Source organism: Globicephala melas, chromosome 14, assembly GCF_963455315.2.
Source record: "Globicephala melas chromosome 14, mGloMel1.2, whole genome shotgun sequence".
NCBI classification, from domain to species: Eukaryota; Metazoa; Chordata; class Mammalia; order Artiodactyla; family Delphinidae; genus Globicephala; species Globicephala melas.
Genome location: NC_083327.1, coordinates 7,733,422 through 7,747,926, shown reverse-complemented (window position 1 = coordinate 7,747,926; position 14,505 = coordinate 7,733,422).

Below are 14,505 nucleotides of genomic sequence, written 5' to 3'. Positions count from 1 at the left end.
GTTATATATATGAAACTAATTTAATGTATATGTCAATTATACCTCAACTAAAAATAAGGGATTAGTACCCTTATAAAAGGGACCCCAGAGAGCTCTCCCACTCTCTTTCTGCCCTGTAAGGATACAATGAGAAATCAGAGGTCAGCAACCCAGAAGAGGGCTCTCACCAAACACCAAATCTTCTGGCACCTTGATCTTGGACTTCCCCGCCTCCAGAACTGTGACAAATAAATGTCTGTTGTTTAAGCCACCCAGTCCCTGCTACTTTGGTGTAGTAGCCTGAAGGGTGGCAGGATATGTCACCCCAAAATATACCACTTTGGCATAAGGATTATTTTGAGTTAAAGGCACTTGAAAGACAGCAGGTACAAGAAGGACCCTCTGTTCCTCCCACTTTCTTCCTAAAAGCAGGAGATAAAGCTCCCATGTGAAAGCTGTATTCCCTATACCAGGAGGCAGGAGACATTCTTATCACCAGAGATGAAGAGCTGAGGTCAGGGAAATTCTGTACAAACAGACCTTATTAAAATAACTCGTATCTTCATTTAGCCTCCCTATATATTTTAGTTGCTTTTCCACAATGCCTCTCTGTTCAACCTAGTATAAAAGCACAGGTTTTGCCACTTCTTTGAGATCATCATTTCCTTATGAGGGCTGCCATGTCACATACAACTTAAATATTAAGTAAGCTGGTCTGTTTTTCTCCTGTTAATCAGTCTTATGTCTATTTAATTCTCAGAGTCAGCCAGAGTCATTGCCTTAGGCTTTTCCTTCCTCACAGTTTCTGGACAATAAGGATGTGACCTTAAGAGGCTGGCATGCCCACTCCTGCTCTCTCCAGAGCTGGTGGAGGGGATCCTGGGAGAACTGACAAAGGCCAGCAGAAGGTAAAAATTCTTAACAAAATCAGCTCTCCTGAATCTCTAGCACTGGTCAAGAGGAAGGTAAAATTTTCTTCTTGTCCCTTCCTTTCCAAGTTCAAGTTGGCAGGAGAAAAACATTTGTAAAAAAAATTGGTTCTCCCTATCAATCTACCAATGGTGTTTTTCACAGAACTAGAACAAAAAATTTCACAATTTGTATGGAAACACAAAAGACCCCGAATAGCCAAAGCAATCTTGAAAAAGAAAAACGGAGCTGGAGGAATCAGGCTCCCAGACTTCAGACTATACTACAAAGCTACAGTAATAAAGACAGTATGGTACTGGCACAAAAACAGAAATTTAGATCAATGGAACAGGATAGAAAGCCCAGAGATAAACCCACGCAGATATGGTCGGTCACCTTATCTTTGATAAAGGAGGCAAGAATATACACTGCAGAAAAGACAACCTCTTCAATAAATGGTGCTGAGAAAACTGGACAGCTGCATATAAAACAATGAAATTAGAACACTCCCTAACACCATACACAAAAATAAACTCAAAATGGATAAGGCCAGACACTATCAAACTCTTAGAGGAAAACATAGGCAGAACACTCTATGACATAAATCACAGCAAGATCCTTTTTGACCCACCTCCTAGAGAAATGGAAATAAAAACAAAAATAAATAAATGGGACCTAATGAAACTTCAAAGGTTTTGCACAGCAAAGGAAACCATAAACAAGAGGAAAAGACAACCCTCAGAATGGGAGAAAATATTTGCCAATGAAGCAACTGACAAAGGATTAATCTCCAAAACATACAAGCAGCTTGTGCAGCTCAATATCCAAAAAACAAAAAACCTAATCCAAAAATGGGCAGAAGACCTAAATAGACATTTCTCCAAAGAAGATATACAGATTGCCAACAAACACATGAAAGGATGCACAATATCATTAATCATTAGAGAAATGCAAATCAAAACTACAATGAGGTATCACCTCACACCTCAGAATGGCCATCATCAAAAAATCTAGAAACAATAAATGCTGGAGAGTGTGTGGAGAAAAGGGAACCCTCTTCAACTGTTGGTGGGAATGTAAATTGATACAGCCACTATGGAGAACAGTATGGAGGTTCCTTAAAAAACTAAACATAGAACTACCATATGACCCAGCAATCCCACTCCTGGGCATATACCCTGAGAAAACCATAATTTGAAAAGAGTCATGTACCACAATGTTCATTGCAGCTCTATTTACAATAACCAGGACAAGGAAGCAACCTAAGTGTCCATCGACAGATGAATGGATAAAGAAGATGTGGCACATATACACAATGGAATATTACTCAACCATAAAAAGAAACAAAACTGAGTTATTTGCAGTGAGGTGGATGGATCTAGAGTCTGTCATAGAGAGTGAAGTAAGTCAGAAAGAGAAAAACAAATACCGTATGTTAACATATGTATATGGAATCTAAAAAAAGAATAAAGGTTCTGAAGAACTTAGGGGCAGGACAGCAATAAAGAAACAGATGTAGAGAATGGACTTGCAGACACGGGGAGAGGGAATGATAAGCTGGGATGAAGTGAGAGAGTAGCATGGACTTATATACACTACCAAATGTAAAACAGATAGTTGGTGGGAAGCAGCCACATAGCACAGGGAGATCAGCTCCGTGCTTTGTGACGACCTAGTGGGGTGGGATAGGGAGTGTGGGAGGAAGGCTCAAGAGGGAGGGGATATGGGGATATATGTATATGTATAGCTAATTCACTTTGTTGTACAGCAGAAAACTAACACAACATTGTAAAGAAATTATACTCCTATAAATATGCTAATAATAATAATAATAATAATTGGTTCTTTGTGTTGCAACTCTTGTGAGTTTGTTTTGGGTGCCCACCAATGATTGATCCTTTCCCTCCCAGGGATAGCCGTGCTTTCCTCTGTGTCTCGTTTTGTGTACCGAGAGCTTGGCTGACCTTCCACCTGCGGGGACGTGGGTGGAGGGGGGTGGGGGTGGGTTGGACCCGTGTCTACAGGCAGCCAGTCATCAGATTGGAGGCCCCCAGAATGGGGCGGGGCAGAATGTGGCTGCACCCCATTGGCGGCTATCATCCTACCAACATTTAAGAGTTTTCCGGGAGCCTTGCTTCAGTCTTTCTTTCCGCTGCCAGTGGGAGTAGCTCTGGATCTTGGGAGGCCTACAACTTTTGCATCCTCTTTGGGGACGGCTCTTGGGACCACAGTTAAGACATTAAAAGGCTTATTGGTTTTAAGCCATAAAAAGGCTTATTGGCTTAGAGTCTATTGAAATAGATATATCTTTCAAGATTTGGACTTTTATATCTAAAATGATTTTTTAGAGATCTGACATTCTAAACAAGTGTCCTATTGTTACCAATGGGAAGATCTGACTGAAAAGGAAAAAACGATAAGGCAATGATGAGGATCAACTCTTACAGAAATTAGTAAATTTTATGTTTCTCTGTTTATACCTAACTCATAGCTAAGGCTTAAAATGAAAACTACAAGATCTGTGTTTGTTGAAATTGAGTTGTTTGTCATGAGGTGGATGGACCTAGAGAGTGTCATACAGAGTGAAGTAAGTCAGAAAGAGAAAAACAAATACCGTATGCCAGCACATATATATGGAATCTAAAAAAAAAAAGGTTCTGATGAACCTAGGGGCAGGACAGGAATAAAGACGCAGATGTAGAGAATGGACTTGAGGACACGGGAAGGAGGAAGGGTAAGCTGGGACGAAGTAAGAGCGTGGCATGGACATATATACACTACCAAATGTAAAATAGATAGCTAGTGGGAAGCAGCCACATAGCACCTAGAGGGGTGGGATAGGGAGGGCGGGACGGAGACGCAAGGGGGAGGAGATATGGGGATATATGTATACATATAGCTGATTCACTTTGTTATACAGCATAAACTAACACACCATTGTAGAGCAATTATACTCCAATAAAGATGTTAACAAAAGAAATCAAGATCTGTGTTTGTGTCTCTATGTATGCATGTTGTGTATATGTCATCTTTTTCTTACCTCCAGATGATATTGCCAAGAAAAGTAACTTAAGATGATGAATAGCTTTGTTTAATGTCTCATGAAATTCTGATGATCAATTCAAACATACTTGTTAAAAACAAGTGAAATAAATGGATGTAAGTGGGATAAAATTTATAAGTAAACTTTCTCAATAATGATTATGTTTTATAAAATATGTCTGCTTAAAAGTAGTTTCCTAACCTTTTTTGGTTTCTTGAAACCTTAAAGTTATACTAACTTAAGTTAAATAATGGATATTCATTGAATATCTAGGTCCTTTCCAAATAACATAAAACACTGAAACACTAACTGCTAAACATAAGTTTATCTATTTTTGACATCTTAAGTTTTACAGAGACAAAGGATATTTGAGTTTACTAATACTCATGTTACTTTTTGTCATGTGGGAAAATTGCAGTATGAAAAAGAATGTACTTATAAATCATGAATTGGTATATTCATAAAATGTGTTAATTTGCTACAGAATGCTTGTATATGACAGGCAATCAATATATGTAAATGAAACTACTAGAAACCCGAAAGGTGAAGGGAAACAATTCCATATGCAAAGTTTGAAAGGAAAGTAGGATGTATTTTTAATTTAAAAAAAGAAAAAATATATATGAGATATGAAGTATATGCTTTTATTATGGGAAAAGGAGACAAATTTTATCCTAAAATAAAATGTCTGGTTGTTCTAGTCATGAGCAATGAGAAATGGAAAAGAGAAGGACAAAACCTAAATGGATATAGGAAGTTGCAGAAGGTTTGTGGGGAAAAAACTTTTTTCTGTTGCAAGGTCCAAGATGACTAAGATGAAATGGATTTATTTATAAGAGCTTTCTAAATGAGCTCAATAATATACTGATGAAAAGCTAGTATCAATTTTCTCTCAGTTAAAATGACAAAGTTTCAGCTCCACTTGGTCGGGGATCAAGATGGTGGGGCAGGAAGACCTGAACTCACCTCATCCCATGGGCACAACAAAACTGCAAGTACATACAGAGCAACTGTCTGTGAGAGTGACCTGCACGCTAGCAGAAAGGATACGAGATGCGTAAGAGGAGTGGAGATGTGGTTTGTTGGGTCAGCAACCCACAGAGGGAGATAAAATCACAAGCATAGGGGTCTGCCCTGAGAGCGAGGGGTCTGAGTCCCACATCAGCCCCCCCAGCCTGGGACTCCTGACGTGGAGAATGAGCCGCAGAAAGCCAAGCTTTGAAAACAGGTAGGCTTATCTTGGGGGAGCAGGACGGCTGTAGGAAACAGAGACTTTGCTTTTAAAGGACACTTGCAAAATCTCACTCACTCCAAATCCCAGCACAGAGGCAGTAGTTTGACAGAAGCCTGGGTCACACCCACTTGCTGATCTTGGAGAACCCCCTGGAGAGGCAGGAGGCAAGTGGAACTCCCCCAGGGGAGTGAGATTCTGCCAGCAGCCACTGTGGGATCTCATTCTATCGCGATAACACCAGCGCTGGCTAGAGCCATTTTATTTATTTATTTGCATTTTTAATTGAAGTATAGTTGATTTACAATATCGTGTTACTTTCAGGTATATATAGCACAGTGATTCAGCTATATATATATATATATATATATATATACACATATATATGTTGAAACTAATGTGTTAGTTTCAGGTGTACAGCACCGTTTTATATATATATATATACACACACAGATAGAATATATTCTTTATACATATATATATCTACAGATAGAATATATTCTTTATATATATATATATATATATATATATATATGTTGAAACTAATGTGTTAGTTTCAGGTGTACAGCACCGTGATTTGGTTTTCTCTCCCTCTCTCTCTCTCTCTCTATATATATATATATATACAGATAGAATATATTCTTCATACATATATGTATATATATATATAAAGAATCTGAAAAGGAATATATATATATACATATATATATTCCTTTTCAGATTCTTTATATATATATATATAAAGATTATTACAAAATATTGAGTAGAGTTACCTGTGCTATACAGTAGGTCCTCGTTGCTTACATATTTTATATATAGTACTGTTTATATATTAATCCCAACCTCCTAATTTATCCCTCCCCCCTCTTTCCCCTTTGGTAAACATAAGTTTCTTTTTTTTTTTAACATCTTTATTAGAGTATAATTGCTTTACAATGGTGTGTCAGTTTGTGCTTTATAACAAAGTGAATCAGTTATACATATACATATGTCCCCCATATCTCTTCCCTCTTGCATCTCCCTCCCTCCCACACTCCCTATCCCACCCCTCTAGGTGGTCACAAACCACGTAGCTGATCTCCCTGTGCTGTGCGGCTGCTTCCCACTAGCTATCTATTTTACATTTGGTAGTGTATATAAGTCCATGCCACTCTCTCACTTTGTCCCAGCTTACCCTTCCCCCTCCCCATATCCTCAAGTCCATTCTCTAGCAGGTCTGCATCTTTATTCCCCTCTTGCCCTTAGGTTCTTCTGACCATTTTCTTTTCTTTTCTTTTCTTTTTTTTAGATTCCATATATATGTGTTAGCATACCGTATTAATATTTCTCTTTCTGACTTACTTCACTCTTTATGACAGTCTCTAGGTCCATCCACCTCACTACAAATAACTCAGTTTCATTCCACTTTAAGGCTGAGGAATATTTCATTGTATATATGTGCCACATCTCTATCCATTCATCCAATGATGGACACTTAGGTGGCTTCCATATCCTGGCTATTGTAAATAGAGCTGCAATGAACATTTTGGTACATTACTCTTTTTGAATTATGGTTTTCTCAGGGCTTATGCCCACTAGTGGGATTGCTGGGTCATATGGTAGTTCTATGTTTAGTTTTTTAAGGAACCTCCATACTGTTCTCCATAGTGGCTGTACCAATTTACATTCCCACCAACAGAGCAAGAGGGTTCCCTTTTCTCCACACCCTCTCCAGCATTTATTCTTTGTAGATTTTTTGATGATGGCCATTCTGACTGGTGTGAGGTGATATCTCATTGTAGTTTTGATTTGTATTTCTCTAATGATTAATGATGTTGAGCATTCTTTCATGTGTTTGTTGGCAATCTGTATACCTTCTTTGGAGAAATGTCTATTTAGGTCTTCTGCCCATTTTTGGATTGGGTTGTTTGTTTTATTGATATTGAGCTGCATGAGTTGCTTGTATGTTTTGGAGATTGTATGTTTTGTCAGTTGCTTCATTTGCAAATATTTTCTCCCATTCTGACAGTTGTCTTTTTGTCTTGTTTATGGTTTCCTTTGCTGTGCAAAAGGTTTTAAGCTTCATTAGGTCCCATTTATTTATTATTGTTTTTATTTCCATTTCTCTAGGAGGTGGGTCAAAAAGGATCTTGCTGTGATATATGTCATAGACTGTTCTGCCTAAGTTTTCCTCTAAGAGTTTGATAGTGTCTGGCCTTACATTTAGGTCTTTAATCAATTTTGAGTTTATTTTTGTGTATGGTGTTAGGGAGTGTTGTTATTTCATTCTTTTACATGCAGCTGTCCAGTTTTCTCAGCACCATTTATTGAAGAGGCTGTCTTTTCTCCACTGTATATTCTTGCCTCCTTTATCAAAGATAAGGCGACCATATGTTCATGGGTTTATCTCTGGGCTTTCTATCCTGTTCCATTGATCTATATTTCTGTTTTTGTGCCAGTACCATACTGTCTTGATTACTGTAGCTTTGTAGTATAGTCTGAAGTCTGGGAGAATGATTCCTCCAGCTCCGTTTTTCTTTTTCAAGATTGCTTTGGCTATTCGGGGTCTTTTGTATTTCCATACAAATTGTGAAATTTTTTGTTCTACTTCTGTGAAAAATGTCATTGGTAGTTTAATAGGGATTGCATTGAATCTGTAGATTGCTTTGGGTAGTAGAGTCATTTACACATTGTTGATTCTTCCAATCCAAGAACATGATATATATCTCCATCTATTTGTATCATCTTTAATTTCTTTCATCAGTGTCTTATAATTTTCTGCATACAGGTCTTTTTTCTCTTTAGGTAGGTTTATTCCTAGATATTTTATTCTTTTTGTTGCAATGGTAAATGGGAGTGTTTTCTTAATTTACTTTCAGAGTTTTCATCATTAGTGTATAGGAATGCAAGAGATTTCTGTACATTAATTTTGTATCCTGATGCTTTACCAAATTCATTGATTAGCTCTTGTAGTTTTCTGGTAGCATCTTTAGGATTCTCTATGTATAGTATCATGTCATTTGCGAACTGTGACAGCTTTACTTCTTCTTTTCCGATTTGGATTCCTTTTATTTCTTTTTCTTCTCCGATTGCTGTGGCTAAAACTTCCAAAACTATGTTGAATAATAGTGGTGAGAGTGGGCAACCTTATCTTATTCCTGATCTTAGTGGAAATGGTTTCAGTTTTTCACCATTGAGGGTGATGTTGGCTGTGGGTTTGTCATATATGGCCTTTATTATGTTGAGGTAAGTTCCCTCTATGCCTACTTTCTGGAGCGTTTTTATCATAAATGGGTGTTGAATTTTGTCAAAAGTTTTCTCTGCATCTATTGAGATGATCATATGGTTTTTCTCCTTCAATTTGTTAATATGGTGTATCACGTTGATTGATTTGCATATATTGAAGAATCCTTGCATTCCTGGAATAAACCCCACTTGATCATAATGTATGATCCTTTTAATGTGCTGTTGGATTCTGTTTGCTAGTATTTTGTTGAGGATTTTTGCATCTATGTTCATCAGTGATATTGGCCCGTAGTTTTCTTTCTTTGTGACATCTTTGTCTGGTTTTGGTATCAGAGTGATGGTGGCCTCGTAGAATGAGTTTGGGAGTGTTCCCCCCCTCTGCTATATTTTGGAAGAGTTTGAGAAGGATAGGTATTAGCTCTTCTCTAAATGTTTAATAGAATTCACCTGTGAAGCCATCTGGTCCTGGGCTTTTGTTTGTTGGAAGATTTTTAATCACAGTTTCAATTTCAGTGCTTGTGATTGGTCTGTTCATATTTTCTATTTCTTCCTGATTCAGTCTTGCCAGGTTGTGTATTTCTAAGAATGTGTCCATTTCTTCCATGTTGTCCATTTTATTGGCATAGAGTTGCTTGTAGTAATCTGTCATGATCTTTTGTATTTCTGCAGTTTCAGTTGTTACTTCTCCTTTTTTCATTTCTAATTCTATTGATTTGAATCTTCTCCCTTTTTTTCTTGATAAGTCTGGCTAATGGTTTATCAATTTTGTTTATCTTCTCCAAGAACCAGCTTTTAGTTTTATTAATCTTTGCTATTGTTTCCTTCATTTCTTTTTCATTTATTTCTGATCTGATCTTTATGATTTCTTTCCTTCTGCAATCTTTCCAACAGATTGGCCTGTTCCTATTTTCTATTTCTTTCTGATTCAATCTTGGGAGCTAGTACCTTTCTAAGAATTTGTCCATTTCTTCTAGCTTGTTCATTTTATTGGCATATAGTTGCTTGTAGTAGTCTCTTATGGTCCTTTGTATTTCTGTAGTATCAGTTATAACTTCTCATTTTTCATTTATAAAGGTTTATCAATTTTGTTTAACTTTTCAAAGAATCAGCTTTTAGTTTCATTGATCTTTTCTGTTATTTTCTTAGTCTCTATATCATTTATTTCTGCTCTGATCATTATGATTTCTTTCCTTCTACTAACTTTGGGCTTTGTTTGTCCTTCTTTCTCTAGTTCTTTTAGGTGTAATGTTAGTTTGTTTACTTGAGATTTTTTTGTGTTTCCTGAGGTAGCTTGTATCACTGTAAACTTCCCTTAGAACTGCTTTCTTGCATCCCATAGGTTTTGGATCGTTGTATTTTCATTTTAATTTGTCTCTAGGTATTTTTTACTTCCTCTTTGATTTCTTCAGTGAACGATTGGTTGTTTAGTAGCATATTGTTTAGGCTCCACTTGTCTATGTTTTTTGCAGTTTTTTTCTTATAGTTAATTTCTAGTCTCACAGCATTGTGATCGTAAAAGATAGTTGATATGATTTCAATTTTCTTAAATTTACTGAGGCTTGCTTTGTGGCCCAGCATGTGATCTATCCTGGAGAATGTTCCATGTGCACTTCCAAAGAATGTGTATTCTGCTGCTCTTGAATGGAACACTCTATAAATGTCAATTAAGTCCATCTGGTCGAATGTGTCATATAAGGCCTGTATTTCCTTATTGATTTATAAGGCCTGTATTTCCTTATTGATTTTCTGTCTGGATGATCTGCCCAGTGAGGTAAGTGGTGTGTTAAAGTGTCCCACTATTATTGTGTTACTGTCAATTTCTCCTTTTATGTCTGTTAACATTTGCCTTTTCTATTGAGGTGCTCCTGTGTTGGATGCATATATATTTACAATTGTTATATCTTCTTCTTGGTTTGCTCCCTTGATCATTATGTAGTGGTTTTGTCTCTTCTAACAGTCTTTATTTTAAAGTCTATTTTGTCTGATATGGGTATTGCTACTCCAGCTTTCTTTCGATTTCCATTTGCATGGAATACCTTTTTCCATCCCCTCACTTTCAGTCTGTGTGTGTCTCTACATCTGAAGTGAGCCTCTTGTAGACAGCATGTATACTTGTCTTGCTTTTGTATCCATTCAGCCAGTCTGTGTCTTTTGGGTAGAACATTTAGTCCATTTACTTTTAAGGTAATTATCAATAGGTGTGCTCTTAATGCCATTTTATTCATTGTTTTGGTTTTATTTTTGCAGGTCTTCCCACGCCCCCTCTTCTTCTTCTTTTGTTCTCTCCTCTTGTGATTTGATGACTGTCTTTAATATTATGTTTTGATTCCTTTTTCTTTTTTGTCTGTATATCTGATTATAGATTTTTTGTTTGCAGTTACCATGAGGCTTTTGTGTCACAATCTGTATATATAGTTGATTGTTTTAAGTTGCTGATCTCCTCATTTCAAATGTATTTTTAAAACCCTGCATTTGTACTCTCCTCCCTCATTATTACTGTTTTGATATCATATTTTACATATCATTGTTTTATGTATCCCTTAACTGCTTAATGTGGATACAGTTGCTTTTACAACTTTTGTCTTTTAACCTCCCTACTATCTTTGTGTGTGGATGATTTCTTACCTTTACTGTATGTTTGTCTTTACCAGTGAGCTTTTACATTTTTCAATTTTCTTGTCTCTAGTTTTGGCCTTTTCTTTTTCCTAGAGAAGTTCCTTTAACATTTGTTGTAAAGCTGGTTTGGTGGTGCTGGACTGTTTGAACTTTTCCTTGTCTGGAAATCTTTTGATTTCTCCATCAAATCTGAGGAGAGAGCCTTGCTAGGTAGAGCATTCTTGGCTGTAATTTTTTCCCTTTCATCACTTTAAATATATCATGCCTCTCCCTTCTGTCCTGCAGCATTTCTGCTAAAAAGTCAGCTGATATCCTTATGGGAGTTTCCTTGTGTGTTATTTGTTGCTTTTCCCTTGCTGCTTTTAATAGTCTATCTTTAATTTTTGTCATTTTGATTACAATGTGTCTTGTTGTGTTCCTCTGCAGGTTAATCCTGTGTGGAACTATCTGTGCTTCCTGGACTTGGGTGACTGTTTCCATTCCCAGGTTAGTGAAGTTTTCAGCTATTATCCCTTCAAATATTTTCTCAGGCCCTTTCTCTCTCTCTTCTCCTTCTGGGACCCCTATAACATGAATATTAGTGTACTTGATGGTGTCCCATTTCTTTTCATTCTGTTTCCTGTTCAGCAGCAGTGATTTCCACTAGTCTGTCTTCCAGCTCACTGATCCATTGGGTTATATATATATATATATATATATATATATATATATATATATATATACACATATATATGTGTGTGTGTATATATATGTATATATACACATATATACACACATTGGAGTATAATTGCTTTACAGTGTTGTGTTAGTTTCTGTTGTACAACAAAGTGAATCAGCTGTATGTATACATATATCTCCATATCTCCTCCCTCTTGCATCTCCCTCCCACCCTCCCTATCCCACCCCTCTAGGTGGTCACAAAGCTTCGAGCTGATCTCCCTGTGTTATGCAGCAGCTTCCTAGTAGCCATCCATTTTACATTTGGTAGTGTATATATGTCCATGCCACTCTCTCACTTCATCCCAGCTTCCCCTTCCCCCACTGTGTCCTCAAGTCCGTTCTCTACATCTGAGTCTTTATTCCTGCACTGCCACTAGGTTCATCAGTACCGTTTTTTAGATTGCATATATGTGCGTTAGCATACAGTATTTGTTTTTCTCTTTCTGACTTCATTCTGTATGACAGACTCTAGGTCCATCCACCTCATTACAAATAACTCAATTTCATTCCTTTTTATGGCTGAGTAATATTCCATTGTATATATGTGCCACATCTTCTTTATCCATTCATCTGTCAGTGGACAGTTAGGTTGCTTCCATATCCTGGCTATTGTAAATAGAGCTGCAATGAATATTGTGGTACATTTCTCTTTTTGAATTATGGTTTTCTCAGGGTAGTGGGATTGCTGGGTCATATGGTAGTTCTATTTTTAGTTTTCTAAGGAACCTGGTGCATTCTGACTCATTAAATTTACTGTTGATTCCTTCTGTATAGTTTTCATTTCAGTTATTGTATTCTTTATCTCTGTTTTGTTGTTCTTTATATTTTCTAATTCTTTGTTTAAAACTTCTAATTTCTTGCTCTGTGCAACCATTCTCTCCCAAGTTTTTTGATCATTTTTATGATCATTACTCTGAAATCTTTCTTGGGTAGGTTGCCTATCTTCACTTCATTTAGTTCTTTTTCTGGGGTTTTATCTTGTTCCTCATCTAGAACATATTCCTTAGCCACCTAATTTTGTCTAAATAACTATTTGTATGTTTATGTATGTGGGAGATTAGATTACGTTTGTCAACCTTGGGGAAGTTGCCCTCTGTAGGAGACATCCTACTCATCCCAGCAGTGCACTCCCCTCTCATCACCTGAGCTATATGCTCTAGGGGTTCCTCCTAAGAGGGCTGAATGGGTTCTTCTGTGTGGTGGGCTGACTATGTGGGTGACCTAGCAGGCTAGGTTGGCCCCTAGCCCAGTTGGTTGCCAGGCTCTGCCTTGTATAGATGCTGCTGCTTCGTGGGTCCTGGTCACGAACCTGCTGGCTGCAGAACCCTCGGAGCCCCTGGACTAGTGCGGGTTCACTGGTGGGCAGAGACAGGGTCCCAAAGACTCTGGAGCTGTTGCCCAACCACTGGTGGGTGAAGCCAGATACTGGGATTAGTGCTGGACTCCTGGCAGGCAGAGCTGGTTCCTGGAGTCTGACTTCAGGGCTCACAGATCCCAGAGCTCATTTCAGATCTTTGGGTGGAGGTGTGGGGGTTCCTAACACAGTTGAGTATGGGGTGTTGGGTGTCCCAAAGCATGCATTGACCTGCTATGGGGCAAGGCCAGAGCCCAGCTGGTCCCAGTGTAGGGTCTGGCCTGCTGTGGGAAGGCTGGCTCTGCAGACTGTGGAACTGTAATTTTCTTGTGTCGGTGTCTGCCTGTTTTGGGGTGAAGCTGGTCTAGAGATTTGTGCAGGTTTCCTGGTGGGAGAGGCTGGTGTCTGCCCACTGGTGGGTAGAGCTGGGTCCTGGCCCTCTGGGAAGCAGGGCCAAGTCTAGGGGCTGTGGGTTCAGGAAGTATTTAGGCATCTGAAGAGTGGGGCTGTGTCCCTGCCCAGATAGTTGTTTGGCCTGAGGCATCCCAGCACTGGAGCTTACAGGCTGTTAGGTGGGGTTAAGCCCTGGCAATAATGAGCCAAGATGACGGCTGCCAGCAGTAGTGTTCATGCAGTAGAATGTTCCCCAGTATGGCTCCCACCAGGGTCTGTGTCCCCAGGGTGAACTACAGCCACCCCCTGCCTCTCCAGGAGATTCTCCAAGACTAGCAGGTAGATCTCCAAGACTAGCAGGAGATTCTCCAAGACTAGCAGGTAGATCTGGCCCAGGCTCCTGTTGAATTACTGCTTTTGCCCTGGGTCTTGGTGCGTGTGAGATGTGTGTGGCACTTAAGAGTGAAGTCTAGGGGCTTCCCTGGTGGTGCAGTGGTTGAGAGTCTGCCTGCCGATGCAGGGGACGCGGGTTCGTGCCCTGGTACGGGAGGATCCCACATGCCGCGGAGCGGCTGGGCCCGTGAGCCATGGCTGCTGAGCCTGCGTGTCCGGAGCCTGTGCTCTGCAACGGGAGAGGCCACAGCAGTGAGAGGCCCGCATACAGAAAAAAAAAAAAAAAAAGAGTGAAGTCTATTTCCCCCAGGCCGGTGGGGCTTCCAAAACTAAGTTCTGCTGGCGGCTCCTCTTCCTGGCTCTGGACCCCTGGGCTGGGGAGCCCGACGGGAGGCTCACAATTCTCACTCCTGTGGGAGAAGCTCTGCAATATAATTATTCTCCAGTTTGTGGGTCACCCACCTGGGGGTATGGGACTTGATTATATTGTGAGTCCGCCCCCTCCTACCTGCCTCGTTGTGTTTCCTTCTTTCTGTATTTAGTTGTAGAAGATCTTTTCTGGTAGGTTCCATCCAGTCTCTTTCACTGATGGTTGTTCTACAGACAGTTGTGATTTTGCTGTGCTCCTGAGAGGAGGTGAGC